At 48.2% G+C, this 12,755-nt stretch overlaps 1 protein-coding gene across 7 annotated transcripts in view; it reads left to right on the forward strand.

Moving 5' to 3' along the window:
- SCAF8 (SR-related CTD associated factor 8) overlaps positions 1–11,225 on the forward strand; it is a 231,812-nt gene extending 220,587 nt beyond the window's left edge. For 4 of the 7 annotated variants that reach the window (XR_009212529.1, XR_009212523.1, XR_009212527.1 and 1 more), the window contains one exon: positions 10,870–11,224. The gene's annotated coding sequence lies outside the window, so the exon portion shown is untranslated. Of the gene's footprint in view, positions 1–10,869 lie in introns of all 7 variants that reach the window. The other 3 variants (XR_009212530.1, XR_009212525.1, XR_009212524.1) reach the window with 2 other exon arrangements.
- The last annotated feature ends 1,530 nt before the right edge of the window (positions 11,226–12,755 follow it).

The following is a 12,755-nucleotide window of genomic DNA, read 5'->3' on the forward strand; positions in this document are numbered from 1 at the left end:
GTGTCACTACTGCTTTGATTCCAGATGCCTCTAAGCTTGTAGGCCATTTGAAGGCTTCCAAAGCTCTGGCTATAGAATAGTTTCCTTCAGGGACCCCCATTCCTATTCCTCTACAGTATCCATGCCACATGAAGATAGCAGTGGGAGAGGATTCCCCCCAGCTTCCTCCAGAATGTGAAGGGGGTGCTGAGGATGGAGCTTCTGAGCCCGAATCTCTTCCGACTCAGGAGACGTCAGAGTCTGTGTCCCATGACTGGCTCCCCAGCAATCTCAACAGATGTGCTTAGATTTGGGTGGACTCAATCATGCTGCCCAAAGCTGCATTCACTGATGAGGAGAGCAAGGGACTCACAGTACTGCTGCCATGTCCCTTTGAGGTGGCCTCTGTGTGCACCTGCTGGTCCTCCAGCCCCGTCTGCTCTCTGTACACAATCCCCATGAGCAGCACGAGTGCCAAGAAATGCCCAATGCTCAGGCCTGGCACCCAGGCTTCTTTCACATGCTCATAAGGCAGCCAGCGTGTTTCCCTAGGTACCCCGGAGGCCTTGGGCACAGAGGACCACATGTCCAGAAGTCTGGGCCATTCAGATGTGTGCCATGTGGACCTCTCTCTGGAGAAGAGAGCTGGGTGCACATCTCAGCGTGTGCAATGGGCATGAGTGTGTTTGGCAAGGATGCTCAGGATGACGATCACCCCCTCCTTTATCCCACTGCTCCCTGTAGCTTCCAAACCGCCTCCTCAGAAGCGTCACCTCCAGCCACTGCTTCCTGTAGCTTCCAAACCGCCTCCTCAGAAGTGTCACCTCCAGCCACTGCTTCCTGCTCTTTCACATTTTCTTTCTTCTTCGTCTGTGCTCTGTGGTTTGGCATCTGCCCCAGCTGCTCTGCTGCAGTCTTGTCTACCATCCATGCATGAATGACTTCCTTTAAGAACACCGCCTTGTCTTTCCTTGGTCCTTCTACTTTTCCTTCCTTCCGAAGTTGTCACTGTGGACATCCTACTGCCTCCTCTTCCACCCCTCTTCAGGAAACTGCGCCCTCAGGCTTGCCTGACCTAGCCCTTCCCAGTTTCCTTAGCACCTGGGCAGGTCCTTCCGGGTGACTCATCCCACCCTAGCAAGCAGATTTTGGGGACATACCTAAGAGCTCTCCCCTGTTCTTCTGGTGAAGCATTTTCTCTTTTCAGAGAAGTCACTGCAAGCAAGGGTGACTTGCTGATTTGAATCTTCAGCCCTGACTCCTCTTCTGAGTTATAATTACTGCCTGGACATTGCACCCTGGGGGATCTATTCAAACTGAACATGACCAACAGTGAACTTATCTCCCCCACCTTCTGCCCTGCCCCAAATCCTCGCCCTAGTATCTGTTAGGAGGACACCTCTTTCAGCCCTCCAACCTCTAGAGCCAACTTTGACCCTTCCATATCCTCCTTCCCCTGGAAAGGGACACCAAGTTCTGCTTTTTTTTTTTTTAAATCCTTTGGATTTGCCTCTAGTCTCTGTCCTTGTGACCTCTGGCAATAGCTTCTGCTCTGGGCTCCCACTCCAGTGCCCCATTTCTGGACTTCAACACAATTTGTTTTCCTTTTTTTTTTTTTTTTGAGGCCACGTCTCACTCTGTCACCCAGGCTGGAGTGCAGTGGTGCGATCTCAGCTCACTGCAACCTCCGCCTCCTAGGTTTAAGCGATTCTCCTGCCTCAGCCTGGGACTACAGGCTTGTGCCACAACGCCCCGCTAATTTTTGTATCTTTTAGTAGAGATGGGGTTTCACCATATTGGCCAGGCTGGTCTTGAACTCCTGACCTGGTGATCCGCCCACCTCAGCCTCCCAAAGTGCTGGGATTACAGGCATGAGCCACCACACCCACCCCACAATTTGTTTTCATATCACCTTCTGCTCAAAAACCTTAAGTGGCTCCTTCTGGCCCAGGATGGGTTAAGTCCAGGTTCTAAATCCCCGTGTAACCTGACACCAGCCTACCCATGTCCAACCATATTTCCCACACCCTCCCCAGACATTCATGGAACCGCTCTTCAAGGCACTGGCCCAGGTTCTAGGGGAATCAAGGAGGAGGAAGCCTGGTCTTCTCCTTCAAGACCTTTTCAGTGAGGTGGAAGCTGGAGGTGGGGCATGTAGCTAGGCACAGGAACTCTAATGACAATGTAAGTGGCATTGTCACAGGCAGGTCATGTGACATGGGAGCAGAGAGAAGAGTACCATTAGTTCAGACATATCATATGTGTGGCTTGTGACAGCCTATCAACATGAAACATAACTGTGTTTCTTAAGCCATTTTGTTCACAACACATCCAACGAATTCTTGTGACAATGTACTAAATTATTCAAAACAAATTTTTTAGTAAAAAAATAAAACTACTTTTCTCAAAACAGTTTGATTTTTTTTCTTTTTTTTTTTTTTTTTTTGAGATGGAGTCCCGCTTTGTCGCCCAGGTTGGAGTGCAGTGGTGCGATCTCAGCTCACTGCAATCTGCCTCCCAGGTTCAAGCGATTCTCTTGCCTCAGCCACCCGAGTAGCTGGGATTACAGGCGCACACCACCACGCCTGGCTAATTCTTGTATTTTTAATACAGATGGGGTTTCACCATGCTGGCCAGGCTGGTCTCAAACTCCTGGCCTCAGGTGATCCACCAAAGTGCTGGGATTGCAGGCATGAGCCACTGCACCCGGCCCCAAAACAGTTTGATTTTTGAGGTAAGTTGAAAAGGGTGCCTCCTTTTCATTAATTTGCGGGGGTGGGGGGGTAACAATTTGCCTGAATTTCTACACTTTTGAAAAAGCTCTTTTATTTTTTTTTTATTTTTTTTTTTTGAGATGGAGTCTTGCTCTGTCGCCCAGGCTGGAGTGCAGTGGCGCGATCTCGGCTCACTGCAAGCTCCGCCTCCCAGGTTCACGCCGTTCTCCTGTCTCAGCCTCTCCGAGTAGCTGGGACTACAGGCACCCGCCACCATGCCCGGCTAATTTTTTGTATTTTTAGTAGAGACGGGGTTTCACCGTGGTCTCGATCTCCTGACCTCGTGATCCGCCCGCCTCGGCCTCCCAAAGTGCTGGGATTACAAGCGTGAGCCACCGCGCCCGGCCAAAGCTCTTTTAAAACATCTTGTTAGACCGGGCACCGTGACTCATGCCTGTAATCGCAACACTTTGGGAGGCCAATGCAGGAGGGCTGCTTGAGCTCAGGAGTTCAGGACCAGCCTGGGCAACAAAGCAAGCCCTTGTCTCTGCTAAAAATAAGAAAAATTAGATGGGCATGACGGTGCATGCCTGTGGTCCCAGCTACTTGGAGGCTGAGGGTGGGAGGATCGCTTGAGCCCAGGAGATCGAGGTTGGAGTGAGCTATGATAGCGCCACTGCACTCCGCAGTGGGTAACAGAGCAAGATTCTGTCTTAAAAAACAAACAAACAAAAAAAACCCCACAAAAACACTTCTTGTTAGGATCGATGTGGTGGCTCCTGCCTATAATCACAGCATTTTGGGAGGCCAAGGTTAGAGGATCGTGTGAAGTCAAGAGTTTGAGACCAGTCTGGACAACACAGCAAAACCCCCAACTATACCAAAAACAATAAACAACCCCAAAACCAAAACTTTATTGGTAAAAGTACTGAATTTTTATATGAACATAAAAGTTAAGTGCCTGACTAATATGAAAATGGTCTTGTCAAATGCATGAAAAAGGAGCAGTTGTCTTCAGGTGAGATGAGAGGCATAGTTTTGGAGTCTTTCTGTAACGTGCTCTCATTTCAAGAGCTCCACTCAGCTGCTTCCTGTACAACCCTACACACAGAAATTCCAGAGGAAACCTCTGTGAACCGAGGCTGCCGTGTGAATCTCTCCCATCAGGAGAACTCCACTTCTGTGCAATTTTCCAGCCTGTGCCCGTGGTCTTGCATTCTTGAGACTTTGTTGTGGATAAGAAGAAAAATTCTGTGGCCTTGAAACTGTTTCTGGATGGTTCCTCCATCTATTACTTTCTCATTATATTAGTGGCTGCCCCAGGATCCAAGATAAACCATTTTCCCATGCCTGGTGAGAGACTGTAGTACAAACGCTTGATGTTTTATTGCCATGTTATTAGAACCAGCCTCCTAATTTGCACTGTAAAATTCGAGAGGGTAAACATATGGGCATATGTCTTCATGTGTGCCAAACTCACACTGTGGGCGCGCATGCGGTACACACACACATTCCTTTTGTTACCTCTTTGAACTCTGAATGAGATTTTTGTGAGTGTGCCCCTGGGGTAGACCCCTTAGTATTAGGCACAAACCTCACAGCAGCCCGCCCGGGTTTTCTCCCTTATCTGAGCATCTGAGCCCAGGGAGAATAAGCAGGTAAGTGCCAGCCCCTTCTTGCCCTGAGGTGTGCAAACTCACCTGCAACCCCTACTCCATAGCCACACATGCACTCACAGACTTAAGGGTTTGCAGAGCACATTGAGGCTCCCCTCAAAGCGCATTGAGCATCTGCATGGAGAGATCAAGGATGGGAAGGGTGCTGGGAGCAGTCACTCATGCCTGTTATCCCAGCACTTTGGGAGGTCGAGGTGGGAAGATCACTTGAGCCCAGGAATTAAAGACCAGCCTGGGCAGCATGACAAAACCCATCTGTACAAAAAATACAAAAATTAGTCGGGAGTGGCAGTGCATGCCTGTAGTCCTAGCTACGTGGGAGGTTGAGATGGGAGGATCAGTTGAGCCTGGGGAGGTTGAGGCAGCAGTAAGCCATGGTTACACCACTGCACTCCAGCCTGGGTGGGTGACAGAGCAAGAACCGGTCTCAAAAAAAAAAAAAAAAAAGAGGGAAAGAGCTGCCTTGAGTAATTCCCAAACGGCATTCTCTCCTTCGTTTTTTTAATGTTTTGTTTTTAAATGGAGTTTCGCTCTTGTTGCCCAGGCTGGAGTGCAATGGTGTGATCTGGGCTCACTGCAACCTCCGCCTCCCAGGTTCAAGTGATTCTCCTGCCTGAGCCTCCCGGGTAGCTGGGATTACAGACATGCGCCACCATGCCCGGCTAATTTTGTATTTTTAGTGGAGACGGGGTTTCTCCATGTTAGTCAGGCTGGTTTCAAACTCCCGACCTCAGGTGATCCACCCACATTGGCCTCCCAAAGTGCTGGAATTACACACGTGAGCTGCCGTGCCTGGCCTCTCTCCTTTGTCTTTGCACTTTACTTTCCCTCTTCTCCCTTTGGCAAGACGTATTTCCATGAAGCCCTATTTCTTATGGCCCCTTTCTTCTTTTGTTGTTGTTGAGACGGGGTCTCACTCTATCACCCAAGCTGGAGTGCAGTCACAAGATCTCAGCTCACTGCAGCCTCAGCCTCCCAAGTGGCTGAGACTACAGGCATGAGCCACCATGCCTGGCTAATTTTTTATTTTTTATTTTAGAGATGGGGTCTTGCTATGTTGCCCAGGCTGGTCTTGAACTCCTGGGCTGAAGTGATCCTCCTGCCTCAGCCTCCCAAAGTATTGGGATTACAGGCATGGGTCACCACACCCAGCTCTCCTATCTTTCTTTGTCATCACCTTTTCTCCCTGGCAGAGCTCCAGCCTCAGGTATCCCTCTTGTGGATGCTCCTGTTTTTCCAGGGGTCCATGTTGTGATTATGCTGAGCCAACCACACTATGCTCCTTTCCTCATAACCCAAGGCACAGGCAAGTCTGTAGGACCATCTGGCAGGAGAGAGCCAAGGCCTGGACAAGCAGCCAGCCGTGGGCCCCATCATTCCTTTTTTTTTTTTTTTTTTGATACAGAGTCTCACTCTGTCACCCAGGCAGTGTTGCAGTCTTGACTCACTGCAACCTCCCCCTCCCAGGTACAAGTGATCCTCCTGCCCCAGCCTCCCGAGTAGCTGGGACTATAGGCTCTTGCTACCATGCCTGGCTAATTTTTATATTTTTAGCAGAGATGGGGTTTCGCCATGTTGGCCAGCCTGATCTCGAACTCCTGACCTCAGGTGATCCACCGGCCTCGGCCTCCCAAAGTACTGGGATTACAGGCCTGAGCCACAACACTCCGCCCGATCATTACTTTATTCTTACCAGTTGCACTCACTGGTACTAGCAGTTCATGATTTGCCTGAGTCGATAATGATATTATAGCATCAGATTCCATTGATCAAAAAAGGACCTCGTCAGGCTAGCACTCAGTGGCAAAAAAAATGTTTAAGTTATTATTGCAGAAAATCTGGAGCCTTGCAGTGGAATAAGATTTTTAAAGGATGTGCAAAAAATCTAGCAAAAGAGGCGTGAATGACCAGGGATGGATATGAGAGGAGATTTAGGGCGCAGTAGCCTAAAATGTGCCTCCGCTTGCAGAGATGCAGAAGAGGGTAAATGAGACTTTTAAAGCTGATTTAGACAGAGGAAAAGGGGAATGGGTGGTAATGAGACCCCTGCTGGAGGTATCACATCTGCCTGGGCAGCCGCGGAGGAAGACTCATGAAGGGAGTTGAAGGAGCAAAGCACCAGAACCTTCCAGCCCTGAGAGTCTGTGAGTCTAGGAGGCCCATGGGTGTCCAAGGATGTGAACTATTATGATAGTTCTAGAAATGGAAAGAACAGCTACTGAATAATTATCAGTAATTATTTTTTTTTTTTTTTTGAGACGGAGTCTCGCTCTGTCACCCAGGCTGGAGTGCAGTGGCGCGATCTCGGCTCACTGCAAGCTCCGCCTCCCGGGTTCACGCCATTCTCCTGCCTCAGCCTCTCCGAGTAGCTGGGACTACAGGCGCCCGCCACCACGCCCGGCTAATTTTTTTTATATTTTTAGTAGAGACGGGGTTTCACCGTGGTCTCGATCTCCTGACCTCGTGATCCGCCCGCCTCGGCCTCCCAAAGTGCTGGGATTACAAGCGTGAGCCGCCGCGCCCAGCCAGTTGTCAGTAATTATTGCTTTTCACCTAAAATGTGTAATGCAGCTTCCAAAATTACTGACTTCTGGCTGAGCACAGTGGCTCGCATGTGTAATCCCAGCACTTTAGAAGGCTGAGATGGGCAGGTCGCTTGAGCTTAGGAGTTTGAGACCAGCCTGGGCATCATAGTGGGAACTTGTCTCTACAAAAAATACAAAAATTAGCCAAGCATGGTGGCACGTACCTGTAGTCCCAGCTGCTTGGAAAGCTGAGGCAGGAGCATCTTGTAAACCCAAGAGGCAGAGACTACAGTGAGCCATGATCGTGCCACTGCATTCCAGCCTAGGTGACAGAGCGAGACCCTATCTGAAAAAAAAAAAAAAAAAAAAAAAGAAACAACAACAAAAAAACACCCAACCAAACAAACAAATTCCTGATTTTATTTGTAGGATATAGGTTATTCTCTGGGAGAATCTGGTTAGTTCAATGCACTCCATCGTTAGCAGATGATAATATTCTGCACTTAAATCACTCCTTTCATCTGTGGCTCTCAAATAATTTTATAAGCATTAATTAGTTCTCACATGTGGCTTTGAACCTATCTTCACACTGTCAAATGGATAGTAAACAATTTCGTACCTGGGTAAAGCCAAAATACTGGAGTGATGTCTCCCAGGTTTCCAGAGACCCATCAGAAGAGTCAAAAACCTCGGTCACTTCTGCAGACATCTCACCTGAGAGGGACCAGATGTCCAACTGCTTGTGAATGAGAGTCTGATACTGATGTCAAATAATTAACACTTCTTCCTACCACTTATTTCTGTTCAGATCTTCTGACATTAAAATATCAAATAGGATATGATATTTGGGAAAGTTTTCAGACTTCTAATCACCTATGGATTTGAGAATTAAGTATCCCTTCTGCCTTTATAAAATTAGAACTCTTCTTCTTCTTCTTCTTCTTCTTCTTATTATTATTATTAGATTAAGTCTCACTCTGTCGCCCAGGCTGGAGGGCAGTGGCACGATCTTGGCTCACTGCAACCTCCGCCTCCCAGGTTCAAGCAATTCTTCTGCCTCAGCCTCCTGAGTGGGTAGGATTACAGGTGCATGCCACCACACCCGGCTAATTTTTTATACTTTTGGTACAGATGGGGTTTCATCATGTTGGCCAGGCTGATCTTTAACCCCTGACATTGTGATCCACCTGCCTCAGCCTCCCAAAATGCTGGGATTACGAGCATGAGCCACCATGCCTGGCACGAGCTCTAGTATATTCTCTACTACACAAACTCACAGAGCAAACCTGAGCCGTCTGGAGGGTTCTGGAACAGGACGGGGCACTTTATGGCCTCACCATTTCCCACACTGTGTCCCACTGCCCTAGCCACAGCTACCACTTACCACTGTTAAAATAGTAATGGGGAATTCCTCTGGGGTCCCAGATGAAAGAAAAAGCTTCACATTACACCCTCCCACACCTACAGTTCTGACTTTGACACTGACATTTTAATAGCTGAAAACTAAACACAACCTTGCACCTTCATTTCCTCTCCACTCGTTCCCTTCTTAACCCCCTGCGGTCCAGCCTCCACACTCTTCCCTCTGCTGAAGCCGTTTATGAAGTCTTCAGTGACTTTCTCGTGGAATTCCAAGAGGCGTTTCTCGGGATCATTCCCTCTGAGCTCCTTTGTCCTGCTGCCCACCCTGTCCCCTTGAAGGTCTCTCTTCCCTCGACCTCTGAGACACTGAATTTCCCATTTTTCTTTCACCTCTCTGGCGCTTTCCCTTCTGGTTTGGAGGGCCCTCCACAGGGGTCATTGGTCCTGGGGTCTCCGACCCATCTTGTGGGATCGACTCCTGCCATCCTCATCTGATTTCCCAGATGAAACGCCCGAGAGATGGGGTTCATACCACGCTTCCTTCCATTTCCTGCACCCCCGGGCTCACGGAGTTTCTTTTTCTTCTCGTAGCTCTCACCCCTTCACCGGCCAGCATTGTTAGTTCAGGCCCCTACAAGCAGAGTATTTTCCCCCAGACTCTTCTGTCTGCACATTAACTAAATATGTTTGCATGTGCTCCCCCAGTTTTTAAAGTTTATTTGAGAGATATTCCACTCTCCCAATTTTTGATTGTTTACATATTATATACTCTTTTTTTTTTTTTTTTGAGACGGAATCTAGTTCTATCGCCTAGGCTGGAGTTTGATGGCATGATCTCAGCTCACTGCAACCTCCGCCTCCTGGGTTCAAGAAATTCTCCAGTCTCAGCTTCCTGAGTAGCTGGGACTACAAGCACACACCACCACGCCCAGCTAATTTGTTTGTTTGTTTGTATTTTTAGTAGAGACAGGGTTTCACCATGTTGGCCAGGCTGGTCTCGAACTCCTGACCTCAAGTGATCTGCCCACCTCGGCCCCCAAAAGTGCTGGGATTACAGGCGTGAGCCACCATACCCAGCCTCACATACTCTTTCTGTTAAGCTAATGTGTCCCATTTATTAGGGTGCTCCAAGAGTAATTGCAGTTTTTACCATTGAAAGTAATGGCAAAAATGGCAATCACTTTTACATCCACCTAATAAATATATAAAATAGAAACTCAAAAAGTTGAGATTTTTAAAAGTAAAAACAAATCAAAATTCTTTTTTTTTTTTTGAGACGGAGCCTCTCTCTGTCACCAAGGCTAGAGTACAGTGGTGCAATCTCAGCTCACTGCAACCTCCGCCTCCAAGGCTCAAGTGATTCTTCTGCCTCAGCCTCCCGAGTAGCTGGGGCTACAGGCTCATGCCACCACACCTAGCTAATTTTTCTATTTTTAGTAGAGACAGGGTTTTACAATGTTGGCCAGGCTGGTCTCGAACTCCTGACCTCAAGTGATCTGCCCACCTCGGCCTCCCAAAGTGCTGGGATTAGAGGCATGAGCCACCACACCTGGCCCAAATCAAAATTCTGATATCTTCTTCTCATATCCCCATGGGTGACCTTGAGCAGAGCTGGGAGGACCCACCCATCAGTAAGCCCAGGGACCCAGAGGTCAGCAGCATCCTGAAGGCTTTGTCCGCTGCCAGGCTGGCGCTCCTCCTTCCTGCAGAGCCCAGCCTCGTGCTCATCCCTATAAAACATTAGCGGCTTCTCCTCCCTTCTTCTGAGACCTCTGGCCTCCGGGCTTTCCAGTAGAGAACAGGCAGTCCCAGCTGACCTTCAGGGAGCTCCACATTCCATCATGACTTCTGTTCCAGCCTTTGCTCCCTTCAAACGCCCCGCCTGTCCTCTCCAGGTCCTGGGCCTCTGCCTGGCTCAGGGTGAGCCTAGGTCACCTCCGTCCCACCTTCCCTCTTCACGCCATCATGTTGCCCTTTCCTTCCTCACAGCTCTGTCCAATCTTTTGGCACCTGACCACCCGCTGTTACTTGACACTCTCACTCACGCCATCTAATCGCCTCACTGGATTCCGATCTCTAAGATCACACAGTCTAGGTTCCTTCTGCATAGACTTTGAACCTGTCCTCTGTCCCTGCAGTGCTCCTCAGTCCCCCTCGCAGGACGGCACCATCATCAGAGCGGCCTGAGCCCTCTTGGTGGTTGTGTTTGGACAGAGACAGCTGTGGGGGCCACAGAAGCTCTGACACAGTCTGATGTGCTGATCACACATATACACGTGGACGTCACACGTTTGTGGCAGACAGCTTAACACTGCTAAAGTCTTAAACCTACTCAAGCTCAGCTTCTTGCAAATACTATTTCCCAGAACTTGGTAATATATTCTCCTAAAGATTTAATAGAAGAAAAGTTGGCTGCTTATTGAAAAGTATGCTTTTGACTGCCAACTCGGATTATTTTAAATTAATGTTAATGCATGCAAGATTTACTCGCAAAGCATCCATCTCTTTAGTGCCCGATGGGGCTCAGGGCATGTGTGTAAATCATTCAGATGACAATTTCCTGGATTGAGTGCTTGGCATTTACCTACCACAAATCAATGCGCTTATTCACAGATGGCAGCATGGGGACACTGAGGATAATTGGAGATGTTGGACACTCAGGAGCAGAATGACTCTGAAACAGTCAAGAGGCAGCAAGCCTGGAGCTTCTTCCAAATCTTCTTGAATTCTCCGTTGAAACTCACCAGCAAATGCTGACCTGGGAATTTGAAAACAGCACACTAAAATGGAGTTATCAACTCACTTCCTGGACTTTAAACTTTATGGCTCTGTGGCTGGAATGCAGCCATCCAGTTCTTCAAGGTGCTTCCACGGGACCATATTATTACTGGAGTGAATAACCTTTGAGACCCCTTAACAGAAACACACTCTTGTTTGTGAAATAAATGGTTGCAGATTGCAAGTGAATTTCTTGGTATACTTTGGGGGGGATTGTCCAAGAAATTGAGTTGTTTAATTTTTTCTTTCTTTTTTTTTTTTTTTTTTTTGAGGCAGAGTTTCATTGTTTTCGCCCAGGCTGGAGTGCAATGGCACCATCTCGGCTCACTGCAACCTCTGCCTCCCAGGTTCAAGTGATTCTCCTGCCTCAGCCTCCTGAGTAGCTGGGATTACAGGTATTAGCCACCATGCCGGGCTAAGTTTTGTATTTTTAGTAGAGATGGGGTTTCACCATGTTTGTCAGGCTGGTCTTGAACTCCTGACCTCAGGTGATCCGCCTGCCTTGGCCTCCCAAAGTGCTGGGATTATAGGCATGAGCCACTGTGCCTGGCCTGAGTTGTTTAATATTTAAACTACATGTTTTTCTTGTGGTAAACTTGGCAGACTTGGTGAATGTTATAATTGTGTTCAGAGTCCAAAAGTCATTCCATAGCATATATTTCAAGTATAATGATGGCTCAATGTCCTGAACCAAGACTATCTTGGTGGCTGAGGCTAATACTTGATACTGTGGGTGGCAGGTCACACTCTCTGCAGGTTCCCATCGGGTCGGGTGATGCTTTTCAGATTAACGGTTGAGTGCAGCTATCTTAGCGAGGGTTCATTATTGAAGTTTCTCTTTATTTCTTTATGCTTTTAAAAATAACTTACCTGCATCTCTTACATTGATTGCAAAGGGCCAAGTTTGAGACAGTGACGGACTTGAGAGAAGACCAAAGCTATCCACAGAAAGCTTTGCTAGCTAAATATTTCTTTGAGATTGTCGATCCTGTGATTCTTTCAAGAGGCCCACAGAAAAAGGAAGAAAGAAGGAAAGAAAAGGAAGAAAGGAGGGAGGGCAGGGTAGAAGGAGAGAGGGAGGAAGAAAGAAGGCCGGGTGCAGTAGCTCACGCCTGTAATCCCAGCACTTTGGGACGCCGAGGCGGGCGGATCACGAGGTCAGGAGTTCGAGACCAGCCTGGCCAACATGGTGAAACCCCCGTCTCTACTAAGAATACAAAACTTAGCCAGGCGTGGTGGCGCACGCCTGTAATTCCAGTTACTCGGAAGGCCGAGGCAGGAGAATCGCTTGAACCTGGGAGGCAGAGGTTGCAGTGAGCCGAGATGAAGCCATTGCATTCCTGCCTGGGTGACACAGCAAGACTCTAACTCAAAAAAACAAAACAAAACAAAACAAACAAACAAAAAACCACACAAAACAAAAGAAAGAAAGAGAAAGGAAGAAAGGAAAGAAAGAAAGAGGAGAAAGGAAGGGAAGAAAAGTCCGTCTTCCAGAAAATCCTGTCTGGTTTTCTAGTGGCTTCTCTAAGCAAGGCTTAGCTCAGCACAACCTTCTCTTCCAGCCCGCACCTCCCACTGTGGCCATCGGCAGGGGCTGTTGGGATCACCACAGAGGGCAATGGCAAAGGTGGTGCAAGTGCTGGGCTTCTTGTTTCTCCTGGACTTTTGCTAAGGCCTGTGTGGGGAATACCCCTGTTGGTTGCCAAGCTAAGCATTTTCAT

This window comes from Hylobates moloch, unplaced genomic scaffold (assembly GCF_009828535.3).
Source record: "Hylobates moloch isolate HMO894 unplaced genomic scaffold, HMol_V3 SCAFFOLD_2, whole genome shotgun sequence".
Lineage (NCBI taxonomy): Eukaryota > Metazoa > Chordata > Mammalia > Primates > Hylobatidae > Hylobates > Hylobates moloch.